General features: G+C 38.7%; 1 protein-coding gene across 2 annotated transcripts in view; it reads left to right on the forward strand.

Moving 5' to 3' along the window:
• The window catches only part of raly (RALY heterogeneous nuclear ribonucleoprotein), a 64550-nt gene that overhangs the window by 19635 nt on the left and 29380 nt on the right, over positions 1 to 15535 (forward strand). Inside the window, exon 1 of one of the 2 annotated variants that reach the window (XM_027010752.2) lies at positions 12328 to 12407. The exons of the other annotated variant lie outside the window; for it this stretch is intronic. The gene's annotated coding sequence lies outside the window, so the exon portion shown is untranslated. Of the gene's footprint in view, positions 1 to 12327; positions 12408 to 15535 lie in introns of those variants that run through there. 2 annotated transcript variants of the gene reach the window in all.

Here is a 15535-nt window from a genome sequence, read left to right on the forward strand (position 1 = left end):
TTCATGACTTGAGCGTTGCAAATTCTGAGAAGGTTCATGCAAAGAAATAGGAGATTTAAGTAATTGATTAATTGCTGTTTTTGTCCACAATGCAGAAATGTGTCTTTGGTTGCTCATGGCATTAAAACATTTCAAAACAATTAACAAGACTTACAACAGACTGTATAAAACACACAACCATCCAAATACTGAATCATTCCCACAGTTTAGAAATCATGATCTCCAATGTTTTTGGTATGAATGACTTGTAAATATTCTTTATAGCCCCTGGCATCCTCCATCACCTGATGGAAGCTGCACAGACTGTAAGGAGGAGACGGTAAAGGGAATTGGGTGGATCCACTATAATTTTCTCCACCTCCTTCTTAATGCAGACCCTGCACAAATCCGTCAGCTGAGTTTGGGTTCTTCTAACTTGCTGCTCACTGTTCACTTTTCTCATATTCTTTCCCTTCCCCTTACAGCATAGTGTCACAAACAGACTGTTATGTTATGATGCAACATGTTTCCCACAAGGGACATGCATGAGAACTTCACCAGATCCTGGCTGGCCTCAAAATGTTCAAATTTTTCTAATTTTTTCTAGAGTTTTCTAATGAGATGCATGTTGTTGTTTAATTAAATCAGTGCTGCCAGTACAAGTCACCTTGACAAATTGACACTGTATGGAAACAAATGGACATAGTTACCAACCGCTAACCAAAAATTTTCAGACAGTACTAAATGATTTTTGACTGCATGACAATAGCACCTCTTTTGGACACACCCTTATGACTTTGCACTCTACATAAGACATTGAACATAGCCTCATGAAAATCTGGCCCATTATTCTAATGTGATGAGAATTTAGTCCATTTAGTCTTTTGTGCCTACAGTGATTAAGCATATGTCCCTATATTAATTCCAGTATCCAAATGTCTTATAATAACTAATCCAACCATCTGTCCAGTGATTGTAAGACTGTTGTCTCACTATTTGTATTGTAACTGATAATATGAGATCTAGGCTTGTTCTAAACGTGTGTGTGTGTGTGTGTGTTCATAGGATGGACTGCCATATATTTGGTGTGATTTTTAAATATTTTCCAAAAGAAGCAGTGACACCAGAGCTTAGAATCAGAAAATTGGGAGGAGAAAAACAAGAGTTTTGCAAGCTTGCTGGATTGCTAGTTTCAAAGTTACTTTCAAAGCTACTAAAACAACCTTTTTTTTTTTTTTTTTTTTTTTTAAAGAAGCCCCCAGCAACATGGAAGTGACTATCATATTAACATATCAATTTCCTGCTACAATTGAAATAATGTATTTATTACATCTAATAACTTTATTACTACTCTTCTGTTATGAGTTATGAATATGGGATGGAAGTGACTTGATTACATTTATTTTAACTAAAGTAAAAATACAAATCATCATTTTTTTGTAACTAGTATACACCATATTTCTTTCTCAGCCCTTTTAACCATATTTTATCAGGTCTGTATCTACCCCATTTCTCCTGACCTTTCCTCTCTTTTTATCTGTCTCTTTCTTTCTCACTATTGTTATTCCCATTCCTTTTTCCAATGCCTTGTGTATGGTTATCTGAAGATCTCTATTAGGCCTAATTAATTGGGTCCTAAAATAATGATAACTGCAGAAGGATGAGGTATCCTAAAGGTCTGGGTCTTCAAGGTGCCATTTGAGAGTGAGTGTAAGTTTATCTCAAGTTGGTATTAATTTTTTCCCCCAAGACTCCAAGATTTGATACACGGTTTGGTTTTTGTAAGTGGTGAGTGGCCAGAGATGGCTGGCTCAGAAATTCAATATGCTTGTCTTGCTAGTGATTGCTGTTCTGGCTTCTCCCTCCCAAGGGACCACCTCCCAAGATGGACTGAATCTTCTACGTCATGCTTTTGCATTCTTGTATTTTATCCGAACAGACTGCTGATAAAGTGATAAAATGTATCAGGACATTTGCTTATATTTGCTGCTGTGTAGAATTTTACATTTTTAAAGACATTATGCATTGATTACCCCCAGTGTTGCATGGTTATGGCTTTACCTAACTGTTGATAAATGGCCAATAATTAGAGAACAATGCTATTAGTTATGTAAGTCAATAATAAAGTTTCATGCTATGACTCACCAAAATTGTGTGATTACATTTGTAGAAGAGAAAATATCACTTGCTAATGCAAGAAAAACCTTCAGTCCCATTTTGTGTGACAGAAGCTTACCTTCAAATAACCTATAAAATGAGTCTTTCATAAACAGACACCTCTTGAAGGTCTACATAGATAGGACATTGTGGATTTTGCATGAATGTCTCAAGTTGGTACAGTTTTAATTAAAAAGAGGAGCATCTTCCCTGAGTAGTCTTTTTGTTAATTGGTTATCACTTTGCAGAATATGATTACAATGTTCTTGTTTGTTCGTTTTGTTTGTTTGTTTTTGTAATGTTGATTGAATTAAAGGAGCAAGAATATGATTACAATGTTCTTGTTTGTTTTGTTTGTTTGTTTTCATAGTGTTGATTGAATTAAAGGAGCAAGATCTTTGCATTTGTAAAGTAGGCCTGAGCAATCCAACCTATTATTTATGATGACACACCTACAATTAGTTATATGTGCAGGTTAACTAACTATACAGTAAATTGATAAGAAAATTATAAAATACCAAAAATATTTTAAAAATCAAATACCTGAAGAGGAGTGCTGACAAGTGTTAATATGACATTATGTTAAAATGTTAAATATGTTTAAATGTTTCATGGTGAACTTTAAGGCCAGACTTGATGTGTTTTATCATTAATTTTGGACCCCCATAATTATTTAAATTATTTCAATATTTTGCTGCTATCCCTGCATGTCATGACTGACTCATTCCAGCTCTGTATATTAATCTGACTCTTGATTTGCTCTGATTATTAAGATTAATTGAAAATACAAATGACTTCTGTATTTACAGGAATGATTCCCAGACTAGCTAAATGAGTGTATATCACTTTGCAACCAATTCAACCTACTGTCTTAGCAGTTATGCTTTTGTAATTTTTCTTGGCCATCTATCAGCATTATAGCTTCAGTTCTGAATGCTATAAATATTTTATTGTTTGAAATCCAATTTTTTTTTTTTAAATAGCAGGGCTCAGCCAGGCAGAGAGAAATAATTGAGTGACTGTAACGAATCTGCTGGCCCAAGTGCCGATGGGCGTGGAGCAGGACGCATAGACTCCCTCGATAAGGTGAAACATTTATTAACGAAAGACACAAACAACACTGGTGGCACTCATACACAATATTAACAAAATACATGACTTCCATAATTAACACAACACACTACACAATAACACTTAACAAGGACTACATACGCGCTTAACATAACAGCAGACTAACAATGACCAACACCATACACACACCAGCAAAGATTTAAATAGACATAACAACGTTAAACCCCATGCCAGTGTGCGTAATCACAAAAGGCGTGGCCACACACAAGATGAACCACCCCCTGCACGCGGCAGGCTGTACCATGTGACTCGTGGGGGGGGAGCGTCCCGTGACAGTGACAAATTTTTGCTTTGTATTGCACTCTGTATGTATGGATGTATTGTAGACCAATGCCTTATGGCCTTATATCAGAAATAGAAAGGGCTGCAACTTTTAATTTTCATTGTTTGTCTGTTTCAATTTGGTTTTATGTTTGTTGATTACTTTGAGTTGTTCGAATCTCACCAATGATCTTTTGTTTTGCAAAATAGCTTGTTTGTGTGTATCTACAGCTCTAGAAATAAAATAAGAGACCACCACTCCAATTTTTTCTTAAATCAGCATCTCCACATGTAGAGCAGCCATTCCATTCAAGTGTTTGTTGAATTCCTTCACAGACACACCTCGTTCTACTTAATGAGATGCTGAATAGGTGATCACCTTAACAAAATCCTACTGTAATGAGCAACAGTATAAAAACCACTGCTGCTGTCATCAATATTCTCTCCTTATAGAACTAGTTGGATGGGAAAAGCAGTGCTAGGACTACCCAAAAAGTAAGTATTGTCAAAATACAGCAACAGACCATGCCCAAAGACTTGAAAAGTAAGGTTCTTAATGAGGAAAAGAAGGGTTCAATTGTAGCTTTACTGGCAGAGGGATACAGTGAGCATCAGGTTGCTTCTATCTTGAAAATTTCAAAAATTACAGTTCATAAGAACAAGGTCAAGCAGCAAACGCATGCAACAACAACAGCTACAAACTGGCAGAGTTCAAAAACGACTCTACCCACCGTGATGATCACCACCTCATTCGAATGTCACTTATCACCATAAGATGATGTCAAGTGAACTACAAAAAGAATGGCATGCAGCAGCTGGAGTGAATTGCACAGCGAGGATGGTTCGAAACAGGCTTCTGGAGACAAGGCTGAAGTTGTGCAAAGCTAGAAAAAAAGCCTTCATCATTTAGATGCAAAGAAGTGCCAGACTGAAGTTTGCAAAAGACTATAAGGATTAGACCGTAGAGGAATGGAGTATGGTCATCTTCTCTGATTAGCGCAATTTTTAGCTTTGTCCAACACCTGGTTGTGTAATGGTTAGACGGAGACCTGGAGAGGCCTACACGCCAGAGTGTCTCGCATCCACTATGAAATTTTGGTGCAAGATTGGAATGAGGCAGATTTGTCTTTGTGAAGGACACATGAATCAAGCCACTTACAAAACTGCTGGAGGAAAGCTTCCTTCTGCTCTGACAATGTTCCCCAACTCTGAAGATTGATGATTGTTTTTTTAAATAGGACAATGCTCCATGTCACACAGCCAGGTCAAACTGTGGATGAGGGACCACCAGATCAAGACCCAATCATGGCTACCCGATCTCCAGACCTGAACCCCAATGAAAACCTCTGGAATGTGATCAAGAGGAAGATGGATGGTCACAAGCCATCAAACAAAGCCGAGCTCCTGGAATTTCTGTGCCAGGAGTGGCGTAAAGTTACCGAACAGCAATATGAAAGACTGGCGGAAACCATGCCAAGACGCATGAAAGCTGTAATTAAAAATCAGGGTTATTCCACCAAATATTTATTTCTTGACACACCCTATTTGAAATATTAATACTGTGTCATTGTGAATATGAGCTTGTTTTCTTTGCATTTGTGGTCTGAAATTTCTGTAACTGTTTTGACCATTAGTCATTTTCATTAAAAAAAACATGCTCTAAAATGCAATATTTTTATTTGGAATTTGGAAGAAATGTTGCCAGTAATTTATAGAATAAAACAAAACTGCTCAGCCTGGTTAAATGCATACCCATCAATTGTAAAACTAGAGAAACTGATAATTTTGTAGTGGTCTCTTATTATATATATATATATATATATATATATATATATATATTACTTACTTATTTATTTATTTATTTTTGCCTAATTATTTATTGTAAATACGGAAGTTTGTAAAGAAACTTACCTTTGTCTCTTTTGGCCTAGTGTCTATATGAGTAAATCTTGTCTCTTAAACATCATTAAATTAATACAGAATACACCCCACCACAAAAAATGCAACAATGTCTTGCTTTGTGCCTTTCTATACTCTATTGGAAATGTGATGACCACTGTAAAATTGGATCATGTCTAATCAGTTTTTAGTCAACATTTGGACTTTTGTCCATTTTTGATGTTTTATTATTTGGTTTGGTCTCTAGCAGGGACTATATTACATTTTAAATATAATTGTAAACTGCAAATATAATTAGAGCTACACAACAGCAGTAACTGCTGCATCCTGTACCTCAGCACTGGCTTTTTCTTTCTTTCTGAGTTCTTCTCAGACAGTTGCTGTATTTGAAAGCAGGGGTGTTTGTAAATGGGCATAGACATGAGATTCTTATGTGAATTCTTAGGATGTCCTGAAAGCTGATTTAATTTCAATCCTAGCATCCCTCCACTCCCTACACTTCCTGACAGGAAATTTAGATCACCCATGAGAACTCCATGATTCTGACTGCCCTGTCCTCTGCCTTTTTATTCACCATGGTGTATTGGCAGAGGTAACAGCATAGGTTTACTGTTGTCTCAAAAGTGGCATTTCACCCCAATTTCCTTCTCTGCTCTTTCAGTCTCTTCTTTCAAATTTCACACTATTTATAGTGTCTTTCCCCACTAATTTACCACCCTCCAGGTTCCCTAAACAACTACACTGATGAGCATGACATCCTCTTGAGACAATTCCCCATTGACAGAAAGCTTCTTTTAGGAGAAGGTTGCAGCAATCTACCAGTCATTTTCCTCTGTTCCCACTCTTTCCACCAGTGTTCATACATCTACATCCAATTTTGTGGCTTTTTTTCTCTTCTCTCCTTCAACACAAAATCCTTCAACTCCTGACTTCCAGCAATCCAACTACATGCCTGCTGAATCCCATTCCTTCTACTCTGTTCCAAACAATTGCTTCTGCTTCCATCCATCTCTGCCATCAACAACTCCTTATTCTCTGGTACCACCCTGGTGGTACCAATCCTTAAGAAGGCCAGATTTGTCAGCGCCAACATGAGCAATTACAGACCGGTATCACTTCTCTCTTTCCTCTCAGAAGTTCTTGAACGAGCAGTCTACAATCAATGATCTTTTTTCCTCACACAGAACCAGCTCCACAATCTGAATCATTCTGGCTACAAACCACCATATTCAACCGATCAGTCCTCATAGCAGTGATGGTGAAACGTCATGCTGCTAAAGCTGCCAAACTGTTCTCTCTTCATTGTTATGGACCTTTTGGTAGCCATTGACACAGTAAGCCACATCTTCCTCTCTGTTCTCTCCAGTATCTGTGAGACTAGCTCTGCATGGAAATGGTTCCAATCCTATCTGGAAGGCTGGTCCTAACAGGTAACATGGAAATCTATGTAGACTGTCTACCAGACCTCAGTACTAGGCCTCTTCTCTTTTCTTTGTATACTCACTCTCTTGATGATATAATAACTTCTCATGGCTTCTCGTACTACTGCTGATGACACCCAATTAATTCTTTCCTTCCCATTTTCTGACACAAGTTTCCAGTAATATCTCAGCTTGCTTGACTGATATTGCTTCATGGATAACAGCCCACCACTTGAAGCTCAACCCCAGCAAAACCAAGCTTCTGTAAATCCCATGAACTGCCAATCCAAGTTTCTTTTGAGAACTCCATGGTATAATCATCTGAAGCTGCTCGTAACCTTGGCATAACATTGGACAGCCAGTTGTCATTCTCAAACCTGACCCAGTCTTGCAGATTTTTCCTTTATAATATATGAAGGATTTGGTCCTTTCTCTCACAGGAAGCTATCAAGGTGCTTGTGCAGATACTTGTCTTCTCAAAGCTACACTACTGCAAATTGCTACTTCCTGGCCTTCCCCTATGGGCTATCAGACCTCTGAAACTGATCCAGAATGCAGAAGCATGACTAATGTTCAATCTTATGAAGTTCACGCATGTCACTCCATTGCTGTTTTCCCTTCACTGGCTTACAGTAGCTGTCTGCATCAGATTTAAAATCCTTTTGCTTGCCTACAAAGCCAAAAATGGACCAGCCCCTCTCTAAATGAGGATAATGGTCGAAGCCCGATCCATACCTCAAGTACTTCGAACGTCAAGTATGGCTCGGCTTGAAACCCCTTACCTGAAGTCTCATGGAAGACATGCATCAAGACTCTAGTCTCTGTCTTGGCTCCTAGATGGTGGAATAAAGACCCTTGCAGTCTTCACACACAGACTGAAGACTTATCTATTTGTTGAATATTTAAATGACCATTAATCCTGCATTTATGCTGAATAACTGAAACTCTAGTACTTATTGTTTGGGATTGTCTGTTATTAGTTATCATTGTTTGATATAGAGCTTATGCTTATTTTTGCACTTCTTCTGTGGGTATCAGCATTGATTTCTCCATTTCAGCTGTTTTCTAGTTCAGCTGTATCTTGAACTCTAACCTACTGGCTAGTATGCATTCTATGAGTAAATGACACAGCATCTTTGTAAGTTGCCCTGGATAAGAACATCTGCTGAATGCCAAAAATATAAATCCAGATGTAAATATCATGTAAAAATGTAGATGAAAACAAGAAAAGATAAATGCAAATCATTTAAATTTTTTGCTTCCAAAAAGCAAAACATTTTGTTTCTAAAAATTTCTAGGGGTGCCAATAATTGTGGCATATGTGGTTTTGTTACAAATAATTTCTTGATGAGGGATTCTTGGATTTCTCTTATGTTTTCAGTGTAAGATTCGGCTAATTCACCAAAAGGTGAACTCTTTTCACTCATCTTGAGTAGGAGTGCCAATAATTGTGGTTCAGATTGTATATATGGAATTCACTCTGGATAGGGGCAACTGCCAAATTTACATGTTTCTGGTAGTCATTTTACAACACTAATATCTGAGAATTAAAGTGCAGATGAGAGTGAAGATTAGGGGAAATCCCTTATTGTGAGATTCATAACAAGCTGTTAAATTACACATTAGGCCCTCACATTTTGTAACTTATCAAAGTCGCAATTTTATATTGTCAATTAAAAATTGAGTTATGAGTACATTTGTCTTGTTTTTTAGAATGATTGCATAGTTTTAGGCTAACTAGATATCGGTTAGGTGGCACAAGCCCTGGGGAAAGAAGGATGAGACACAGGCGTGAGTCCCAGAACAGAAAGACCTTTAATAAAAGGAACGTAAAACAACAATTGACGTGCACTCACTACAAATAGACTGCCATGACCAACAGTCCAGACATTGTGACGACAAAGGGAGAAGCATACAACGCGGTTTAAATACATTTACTAACAAGGTGCTTAACTATAGACAGGTGAAACGTATCAATCTAACAAGGCTGCATGGCTACAAATAAAGGAAATGTAAACAAGGGGGAAAGTCAAATAGACACAATGACAACCACAACAATAGCATGTGGCAGGGCTGTATCATGTGGGCTAGGGCTGTGTGCTGTGACATTAGAACTACATATCAGTGAGACAAATCCTTTGCTGTGCTGATTGGCTGGTTGAAGTTATTTCCATTCTGTTTTAGTTTACTATTTGAATGTACCTGTGTTAGTATGAGCTACTGCAAAACAAAATTTATTGTAAATTATATCATACTATCTTGTTAAAGCAATAAAACCATTCTAAATCTAACTATGACTCCAGAGTTGCCATGGAAGAAGTGTGGTGACCCCAGTACCACAAAATTAGCCCTTTGGGGAGTTTCTCTTCTCAAATTAAAATTGCCAGTAGATATTAGTTCTGTCCAAACAGGTGATTTAATTCAGGCATTTGGCTGAAGAGCTGAAGAGCCACTGGCACTGATCATTTGTGACATTGCCATCTCTCTTGCTATTCATTGCTACAAACAGAAGCACAGTCAGAATTCTGCATATAATTTAGTAGTGTATTTGTTATGAAAATAGAAACTCAGACACAAATGGCCATTCTGCAAAACTACTGGAATATGACCGTGCCAAAGCTGGACATATTGCGTGCTCAAATCCTGTATTTTTCATTCATTAGTTGGATCCATTCATCAGGTAGTTAGTTTACCCACTTTAGAGGATTAGGTTCTATGTGTGTTCCCTTCTCTAACATATTGTCATCCCTTTTTACTAATTTTCTCTTCCACATCATTAAAATTTCTCATTTCCTATCATCTGTTTTCATTCTTTTGCTTCCTATCTGTCTCTTGTGTCCAGCTTCTCCATTCTTCCTCTTTTGTTTGCACTGGTGAGTTGCTAGTCATTAACCCATGCTTCTCTATCTGCCTCTCTCATTGTATGTTTCTCCCTCTTGTGGCTAGTGGTACAGCATGTGTCTGACAGGCATTTAGCGACTAGGGGAGACTGACTGTTGGTCTTTTCTGATTCGTTTTAATCCATTCGAGTGAAGAAGAACGGGACGGGAACAGATGGAGTCAGGTGACACTCAGAGGTGACATCACTCTCTCCCTGTTAATAACACATTTACGTTCTATGTCGTTTTGTGCTCTCACCCGCTGTGCTGCCCTTTTACTAATTTTCTACCTCTCCCTCTTAGTCTTCCATATCATTAAATATTCCTCAAAATCTCTTTTCTTATTTTTTCTCCTATCTGTCTTCTAATATCTATCTTTCTTATTTTCCCCTTGAGTGATCCCCTTGTACTGATTTCTCTGTGTCCCTGCTTTTGTTCATCTTTCTTCAACATCCCTACCTTTACAATGTCTCGCTAAGCATTCAAGTTACTCCTCTTCTCTTTCCCCTGTTTCCCCACCTCTTTCTCTGTGCATGGGCCTGATATGTATGAGGGAAAGAGTGCAGGTTGCTAGAAAGAGGGGCCTAATGAAGAATGTATTGATTTCCTATAAGAAGGATTTAATCAAAGTCCCTCAACACATCCAGAGGGACAGGGGCCTCACTGCAGCACGAAATTACACTTCATACACTATCTATTTTTCAGCCACTGCGATAAATGGAACTGCCCAGCAGATAGATGAAAGTCTCTGTAGCTCATACATCATTCCTGAACAAGGGGAGGAAAGCAAAGTGATTGAGACGGGCAGGAACAACAACCAATGATAAATAGCCAGGGAGGTGGCAAGAGGGTGGAGTAAGCACTAACCAACTGCAAGAGGGAGGTGGAGAGAGGTCACATATAACTAAGGATAATTCACAGATTTTACTCTCCATTGAATTAGAATTAAACATTATTGCATTATTGGTCAACAAGGATCTACAAAGCAATTAAGAACAGCATCTTGAATATGATAGGCTGTTGCTGTGGAGCTTTTTATATGACACACTTCTCTTTTGCTTTGCTACCATAACACCCTTTGATGAAGACATTGAGCAATTAAAATTCAATAGATCAATACAGTACTGCATTAATGTGGTGTTGCCTATGGTGACCTCAGCATTGCTGTCGTATGTTATGTGTGTTTAGCCAGTCACATTGCAATCTCACCCACACCTACACACACTTGTAGAGAGTTCCATAAATATAGTACGTTCAAATGATTCTTGCCAACGCTTTTCCACCAAACCACCAAATCATGATATTGAATGTTCATTTTTTTCAGCACCAGAGATATCAGAATTATTTTCTTGGTTTAAGATATGCAAATAAACATACTGGAGCAAGTAAACAAAATCTAAATGAAGTACTGTAATTCAGCTATAACTCTGAATAAGGCAAAAGCCAGGACTTTTGATGAAAAGCTTTTTTACTTAGTCCATAATTTGGTTTTGGATAAAACTGACTTAAAACATTAGATATGTAGTTATTATTTTAAATTTTCTCATCCACCATTTCATAATGTTTAAGATCCTTAAGCCCCCCAGGAAGAAAGGTTCTATTGCATTCCATAGTCAGCATGCTGCAGAGGCACCTAACTAAGATTATAGCTCCTTCAAACAACAGATGTTCCCATATAGGCCAGCCTGTATTATTTAGGGCTTGCTGCAATCTGATAGAGCACGACCTTATTATAAATTGCTGGAGAATGTGTTCCCAAGCCAAAAATCATGAAGCTTTAGCCAGTGGGTGTTGAACTGAGTACAGATTTGCTCAGAGGTCTTAAAATCAAGAAGTATGAAGATTACTTTCATACTGTCATACCACCCAAACCCCTATCACACTACACTACCCAGCAGACTGTTCGTCACCCGGCCAACGACTCGGCCAATCAAGGACATTCAATCAGATATTTGTCACCGGAATACTGAATGTTTGTTCAGAGGATTTTGTATATAAGCCTGTCTCAAGCTCTTAAACATTGCAAAGTATTACCTCTAGATTCTCTAAGCATACAGAGCATAATTTTCTTTGATTATCTTCCTGTGTACCGTATCCTGATTTTCTATTTCTCTTTGCTGATTTTTGTCTGCCCCTTTTTTGGAATTACTGCCTGGTTTTGGATTGCTCTTCTGGTTTTGGATTGCTCTTCTTTTTTGGAATTACTGCCTGGTTTTGGATTGCATCAACGAGGTCACATACCAACTCAATCTGCCTTCATACTTCCGTATCTCAAGGTCCTTTCATGTGTCTCTTCTCAAGCCTGTTATTTCAGGTCCTTTGGAAGAGGTTTCTCTAGATGATACCCCGCCTCAGCCTATTAAATATGACAGCACTCCGGTATACGCAGTGCACCACATTCTGGACTCCAGGAGAAGGGGTGGTTCAGTACAATACCTGGTGCACTGGGAGGGATTTGGCCCTGAAGAACAAAGCTGGGTCCCTTGCTGTAATGTACTGGATCCTGGCCTCCTTTCGGACTTCCACACAAGATTCTCGGACAAGCCTGCTCCTCATCTGTGGGGTTGCCCTTGCCACCTTCCTGTGGAGGATTCTCATACTGGACCGGAGTCCGCCATGCAGGCAAGGGATCATCGTGGTCATCCACGTGCCTTGGCCATCCCAGACTCTTTAGAGGGAGGTACTGTCATACCGCCCAAGTGCCTCACATCACATTACACTACCCAGCAGACCGAGCATAAACATACCAAGCGTATGCAAAATCAGGGTACTATAGTCACAGTGCATTATGTTATAATTCTTGCTGAGCCAGTCAGAGGAACGAACACATTAGTTTAAAACACAGATCTTTTTTTTTTTTGGTTTTGTTGTTCTTAACTCTGCTTTGAGAAATGTCTAAAATATGACATGACAAATGAAATGATGATAAATGTAACTGAAATGTAAGGATTAGTTCATTTTTATTTATTTATATAATTTAATTTTACAATTTGATTTGGGGTGGCAACTGGAGGGACAAGGATTTTTTGTGTGGCAGCTGCCACGCTCTGCCACCCATGTGACTATGCCTTTGCAGTTTTCACAAGCATTCCTCAAAAATGCTCCAAGCATTTTCAATGTGCTTTTAACAAAGTGTCTCAGAAAAAAAACCTTCAAATCATTGTTTAGGCAAAACTTGACTCTTCATGCTAATACAAGCTCATTTATGAAGCTGTGTTGCAAAATATACCCAATTATCCTAAACCTTTGTCAGATTGTGAAATAGCCCTTATTTTAAGCAAGAGAGTAGGCCAGGATCTCAATGCTTATTGTACTTCTGTATGTAAAATTTGCTTTTTGCTGCTATGTTTTTCTTTCACGGATCATAATTTGATTTTTTAACATTTTTTTTTGGTTTATGTTCTGTGTGGGTGTATCTCAACCTTACCTGCCTTCCTGCTGCGAGCTCTCTCCCTACTAAATTTCACTTTTGTTGCTTCTTTACTGGGTGAGTTTTTAACCACACATTGGTTGCAATGTGTGTCCTTGCTGTTCCTGGGCTGGTTGTTGATTGGTATAGCAGGATGGCTAACGTAGCATGGTTAATAGGTCCAAGTCACACTGGCCACAGCTTTTTTTCTACCAATGCAGACTGGTTCTCTGTCAATAAAGACCTGCCATGATCTTTTCTGGTTGTATGCAGCATCTTTTTTTTTTTTTTTGCCTTGGAGTGTTTGTGGCTGGCCTACCTACCTCACTACTAGGCTATGCTGCTCCAATACACACCATTACAACTTCGCAGCTTCTGTTCCTGCTATCGCCTGGACTCTTCCACCTACATGCTATGCCAGTCACTTGGCACTGTTCGCCGCCCCCATTATATTCATCGCTCCTACAGGCCTCTGTTCTCTACTTCCCATTCATCTGACTCTGCTATTCCTGTTTTCTGGAAAAATGGATGACACCAACAAACCACAGAATTAACTTTAATGTTCTTCGCCCTCTCCCTCGCATCCTTTCCCAGCCCCCCTTGGGGAAAACTCTACGACTAATAAACTTAACTTTGCATTGCTGAACTGTCACTCCCTCACGAATAAAGCCTCCATATGCCACGATCTCATTGTGTAAAACAAATTTTACTTATTCTTTCTTACTGAGACTTGGCAGCAACCTGAAGACTACTTGCATCTCAATTTACTAACACCCAGTGGCCATAATTATTTGGCTAAACCCAGAACCCAGGGAAAAGGTGGTGGTCTGGCTGCTTAATGTCTCTGCCTGTACCTTTCATGAGGTATCCTCATTTGAATATTTGGTGTTGAAGCTAACCAGTACTTACCAGTACTGTTTTTGTTAATCTACCGACCACCCAGTACATCTTCAGACATTCTTTCAGAATTCATTGAGGTTCTCACTCTGGCCAGTGCAATGTGTTCAGCGATGGTTGTGCTAGGGGACTTTAATATCAATGTTGACACTAATTGTTCATTTTCAGTTGAATTCCTATCTATGCTTGACTATTTTTCTCTGGCTCAACATGTTGATTTTCCTACCCACTCTCATTGTCACACATCAGATTTAATCTGCTCTTCTGGTTTAGATATTGCTTCTGATACTGGATCGCTAGTTGGTATCTCTGATCATAAACTTATTGAAGCCACAGCTACTATCTCAGTCACTTGGCCATGTACTAAATCCCTCATCTCTTTCCCTTCATATCAAAGCTGTTGACCCTCTCACTTTCTCTGATTACCTCTACTCCTCTCCCCTGATGTCTGTTTCAAAACTGTGTTCTACTGATGATATTCTCTCTATGTATAATGTTTCCATCTCTGAGCTACTTGAACAGTTAGCACCTCTCAAGTCCAGGCAGGTTCCCTCTGGTCATTCTTCTCCATGGTTTTCCCTGAGTTACATACCCCGAAAACCAAAGGTTGGCACCTTGAGCACCTCTATAAGAGAACTGGTGTCATTGTTCATAAAGTAGCCTAATCCAGCCATATGCTTAATTATAGGTCAGCTCTAAATACTGCCCACTCACACTTTATTTAATCTATCATAATACCAAAACTCTCTTTTCCACTATTAATAAGATCATTTAGCCTCCATCTTCCTCTCCATCTGGTACTGCTGAACAATGTGAAGGGTTTCTTAGATTCTTTAATGAAAAAATAACCAAAATTAACCAGTTTTTCCCCTCTGCTCTCCCTACATCCAATTATGGGGACACCCTTATCACCCCTGCTGCTGAACAATTTTCTGCTTTCTCTCTAACTCAACCTTCCCTAATCTCTGAGATTATAGCAAAATATAAACTTGATCCTGCCCCCACTACTCTTCTTAAGAAGTGTTGTTCTCATATTTCTGCTCTAATCTGTCATCTCATTAATGCATCCCTTACGTTAGGTTATGTTCCTTAAACTCTCAAAACCTCAGATATCACTTCCATTCTTAAAAAACCTGGACTAATTGCTGCACTTCTTGATAATTACCAACCCATTTCCAATCTCCCCTTTCAGGCCAAGGTATTAGAAAAAGTTGTAGCTTCTCAACTGCAGTGTATCCTAAATACACAGGCTCTGTTTGAACCTGTTCAGTCTGGTTTCCATCCCATGCACAACACTGAGACAGCCCTCTTGCATGTTCTAAATGATCTTCTTCTCTCTGCTGATTCTGGTGACCTGAGTATTCTCCTCCTTCTAGATTTAAGTGCCACATTTGACACAAATAATCATAACATACTCATTGCCCACCTCTCAACCATTGGCATTGCTAACACAGTTCTTGAATGGTTCTCATCCTACATTTCTAATAGAACACATTATGTTG

The sequence above is a fragment of the Electrophorus electricus genome, chromosome 3, assembly GCF_013358815.1.
Source record: "Electrophorus electricus isolate fEleEle1 chromosome 3, fEleEle1.pri, whole genome shotgun sequence".
Taxonomy (NCBI): Eukaryota; Metazoa; Chordata; class Actinopteri; order Gymnotiformes; family Gymnotidae; genus Electrophorus; species Electrophorus electricus.